Source organism: Pinus tabuliformis, chromosome 4_2 (assembly GCF_031772625.1).
Source record: "Pinus tabuliformis cultivar Carrire ecotype Pingquan chromosome 4_2, CPIR1, whole genome shotgun sequence".
Taxonomy (NCBI): Eukaryota; Viridiplantae; Streptophyta; class Pinopsida; order Pinales; family Pinaceae; genus Pinus; species Pinus tabuliformis.
This window is the reverse complement of record NC_142304.1, coordinates 297,389,506-297,394,285: the sequence shown is the minus strand read 5'-3', so window position 1 is coordinate 297,394,285 and position 4,780 is coordinate 297,389,506. Positions and strand designations below refer to the sequence as shown.

At 31.9% G+C, this 4,780-nt stretch overlaps 1 pseudogene across 1 annotated transcript; it reads left to right on the top strand.

Annotated features, from left to right (window-relative positions):
- Positions 1-1,666: 1,666 nt before the first annotated feature.
- On the top strand, positions 1,667-3,651 carry LOC149169175 (mitogen-activated protein kinase 4b pseudogene; annotated as a pseudogene). The gene is made up of 2 exons (XR_016259195.1): positions 1,667-2,035; positions 2,202-3,651. The product of XR_016259195.1 is annotated as a mitogen-activated protein kinase 4b pseudogene (transcript).
- The last annotated feature ends 1,129 nt before the right edge of the window (positions 3,652-4,780 follow it).

Sequence of the window (4,780 nt, the reverse complement as noted above, 5' to 3'; positions counted from 1 at the left end):
ATAAATTTATTAAAAAAAAATAATTGTATTTAAATAATTTATAAATAAGATAAATAAAAAATACATTTGATTTAGTTAAATTATTTTTACCAAAAAAATATTTATTATACAAAAATTTAATATTATCTTAAATTAATAAATTTAATCTAATTTATTATTTAATATTTACAATTTTAAAGAATTTTATTCAAAATATATTTAAAATAATTTTTAATTCTTAAAATTAATTAAATCAAATTATAAAATTAAATTTGAAAAGTAGAATAAATATACTTTTGTAAATTTTAGCAATTAAATTATAATTACAAATAAAATATTCAAAATAAATAAAAATAATTAATGAAATATTCACAACTATTTTTTTATATTTAATTTATAAAATTTTTAAATTATTAGATTTATAGTTACTTTTAAAATTAATTAAATTATAATGACAAACAAAATATTCAAAATAAATAAAAATAATTAAATGAAATATTCACAATTATTTATTATTATTATTATTAAAAATAATTAAATGAAATATTCACACTTAATTATTATTATTATAATTATTATTTTTAAATCATTAAATTTATAGTTAATTTTTAAATTAATGTGTTAATAATTAATGAATTAATAAAAAAAACTTAATGAGTAAATAAATTCAATTAACTATTTTATTTACAAAGTTATATATATAATTTCAATTTTTTTTTAGATAAATTAAGTTATAAAAATAAAAAGTTATATTAATTAATAGATAATTCTAAATATTTTTTTTTCTAAGTAAAGACTAATTCTATTAATAAAAGGAAAATAAGGTGACATGGAGGTTAAGACCTCAGAGGAAGCGGAAGCTGTCCAACAGAACTGACAGTCTATTCCAGAGTTGGGATAACCAGATACAAAAGACCCAGAAGCCATGGATACAGAGAAACTGGCCATATTGGCAAACCGCATTACAGGACAAAAGAGAGCTATAGCTAAACTTGCCAGTCAAAGACCTGCTATGAAGCATATTGACGGAAGATCTGATAAACTTGCCGATCCAGATCTGATACAAAACATATGGACAAAAACCAAAATAACACAGCACATTGGATAAAAGAGCCAGAAGAAAAACCGCGACAACATATGAGGCCTCAGAGGCATCAGGTATCTGTCTGGGGTCCTGAGCATCCTGCTCCGTCCACGAGTCACCAACATTGCCCTCAACACCTGTATTGCACTAAATTATTTCCGCTAAACATTCAAGCTGGTACACTCATTTTTTGGTTTGGCACTTCTGTTACAAGGTTAGTAACCTGAGTTGTATGCCATAATTATCAATCCATCTTGTTTGTGGTGTCCTGAGATGTTGCTTAATGACTTTTCAGCTGGCAGAGTAACTCATATTTCAACCAAAGAAAATTCAGTGTACCAATGCTTACATTTTAGCTTATCATTTGTCAGCAGTCCACTTTCTCTTGTGAAGATATCTTTGCTTTGAGCATGAGATTTGCTTTATTAGTCTTTCAATATTTGGCTGCTCTGGATAAGTATAATATATTTGCAGTTGCTTCATATTGAAGTGGATAAGGGTCTTCACTATTAGCCATGGGGTGTTGGTAGGAACATTATCTAATAGGAAGTTAGGGAAATATCCATTACAACTTGTCAACTACATTATCTGTCAATAATAAGCATGGTTATGCATCCTGACATGGATGTCCTTTTGCAGTTTTTCCTATATCAACTATTGAGAGGGCTGAAGTACATACACTCAGCAAATATTCTGCATAGAGATTTAAAGCCCAGTAATTTGCTTCTAAATGCAAACTGTGACCTAAAAATATGTGATTTTGGGCTTGCACGGACTACTTCAGAAACGGACTTTATGACTGAGTATGTTGTTACTCGCTGGTATCGTGCAGCGGAACTACTATTGAATTGTTCCGAGTATACAGCAGCCATTGATATCTGGTCAGTGGGCTGCATTTTTATGGAGATACTAAAGCGGGAGCCCTTGTTTCCTGGTAAAGATTATGTTCAGCAATTAAGGCTCATCACTGAGGTAAATGCTTTTTCATTCTTTTTTCTTATGAAGACGGGCAAGTCTACGCTTAAAACATAAATTATTTGATGTCAATGATAACAATTGAGATACAAATTGAAATGGGCTGCTTTGCCTCTATTAAATCATCATATGCTGATTTCTTCTGTGTTTGGTTTCTTAACAGTTAATTGGTTCACCAGATGACTCTGATCTTAGCTTTTTACGAAGTGACAATGCTAGAAGATACATCAGGCAACTTCCACAGTTTCCTAAGCAACCTTTTTCTCAGAAATTCCCTAACATGGCTCCAGCAGCTGTAGATTTACTTGAAAAAATGCTGTATTTGATCCAAGCAAACGCATTACAGGTATTTTACTTGTTGCTCCCATAATTGGCTTGTTATTATTCTTTTCAGATGTGCCGTGATAGCATCAGTTTTTTTGCCTCAGAGAAGGGAAGTTCTACACTGAAGATGTGCTATATGATTTTAGTTTTTCTTATCTCATCTTCTACTGAATCGTCGCAGGAGTTAGGGGTCACTTTATTGTGCTCTTCTTTATTGCAATGTATACGTTGGTCTTGATGTCCTGTAATTAATTCTTTAACCAATGTCTGATTTATGGTGTAGAATTCTCAGTTAATTGGTGGAAATGAACAAAGAAGATTGCTTATGAATGATATGCCAACACATTTTAATGGTTTTGATTGTTTGGAGCAGTTTTAGTACTACTGTAATGGGCAGGCAAGGAAATTTAGGGTCCTTGGTTGTTTATGTCAACAAATTTCATGAAACTGAGAAAATATGAAAAAGTTGAGGTCATCATTGATAGTGTTACAGAAAAACCAGGATCTCAAAATGCCAACTCTGATGAAAATATTTATAAAAGCAGGGAAACCATGGAAAACATGTAAATAATGAAGTTGTGCTATTAAAATGCCACTGGAGGTGCTTGTAAAATGAAGTAAGCTTTTCTGAAAGTTATTTACTTTGTACAAACTGTCTACTTTTAACAGTATGGATTGCGTTGATAAAATGTAGTGTAGATTGTTCACCAATCTAAGATTTTGATGCTAATGCTGGTTATTGAAGTACTGAAAGGACTCTTGAATTTTCAACAAGATTGTAGAGCATTTGAGGGTGTGCAGTCACTCTCCGTCTTCTATGTACAATGTGAATTCATTGGAACGACCTAAGATGAGTATACATGTGAAATCTTTATGAGTGGAGATTGCAGATCACTTTGAAGCCAGTAGAGCACAGACCTCTGACTTTATTGATGTGTTAAACAATCAAGATTTGCATCAATATATTTTCTAAATCTGAAATTGGCAGTGGTGGATTCCTATTTGAAGGCATACAAAACATGGCAAAATGGTATTTTGTAGTGAAGTACAGTTAATGTTTTGGGTAAGTAGTTATTGGGACTACCTAAGAGTTCTTCACGAGTCCAAAATCAACATTTTCTTGAAGTGGTAAACAAAATTGTGGTGTTACGAACATGTTGAAGATACAGTGCTTGAGATGCAACTCGCTAACAATTATCTTGTATCTATGAGGTCATGTTTTGTATGAATATCCTTTATTGGTATATAGTGAAGACAATTCTTTTGCTGTTTTGAACCACAGTTTTAAGAATCGGCCGGCTCGGTGACAGTGGCCCGAAAACTAAAAAAACAACGATTTTTTTTTACTTGCTTTTTGGTGAAGAGATTTGTGTTAAAAGCTGGTGGACACATGGAATAGCTGACTGTTTTCGTAGGTTGTTTACTTGTTCACACGGCTTCATGTGGCATTAATCATTTAGTGATTGAAAACAGAAAGTGATGAGTCTGGCGTTGACCATTTGATAGGATCTAATGTTGTGAACTTTTTGCCAAGAACATGAAATCTCCTATAAGAATGGAGCAAGATATCTGTTGCCTTCATTGTATAAAATTTCTCAAGGAACAATGTGAATTTCTGAGTAAACAATGATATTATCTTCTTATAGAGCAAGATATCTGTTGCCTTCATTGTATAAAATTTCTCAAGGAACAATGTGAATTTCTGAGTAAACAATGATATTATCTGAGAACCATGTAATAAAGAGGGCACATGAAATTGAAACGCCCACACTGTGTTGTAGGTAAGTAAGATCATATTGGTGCTGTGGAGTCCCTCTCAACAATCATAGAACCATGCTAATGGATAAATATTTACATAGATCACCTTGACCCTTGTCTCACTTAGGACTTGTTAGAATCATTGGACCAGATAACCTCTACATAAATCACCTTGGAACTAGTATTATAGAACCATGGTAATGGATGAATCTTTATATAGATCACCTTGCCACTTGTCTTACATAAACAGAGGAATGGATGAATGAAAACATAAGAAAATATAGAATGATGCTAAATTACTAGTGAAAAATATTTAAAGGTTCTTAATTCGGATATTCCACAATCTTCATTTCTACATTGTCAACATTTTGAGTCTATAACAAGACTCATCACCAGGATTGATTTACAAAGAAGAGAAAAAAGAGCTATAATCATGACAATGCTTGAGGAAGGCTAGATCGAATTCCCTTCTTTATATCTAAACCCTTATTTTCTCGAGATCACGGTCCTCCTTCCAAATTTTCCCTCCGTACAGGGTAACAATAATGGTTTGCAGATTTATGTGGTGTGGTATTTGAGGTTCTGAATTAAGATATTCCACAGTGTTTATTTTTACGTTGTCAACGTTTCGGGTCTGGAACAAGACTCATCATCAACACT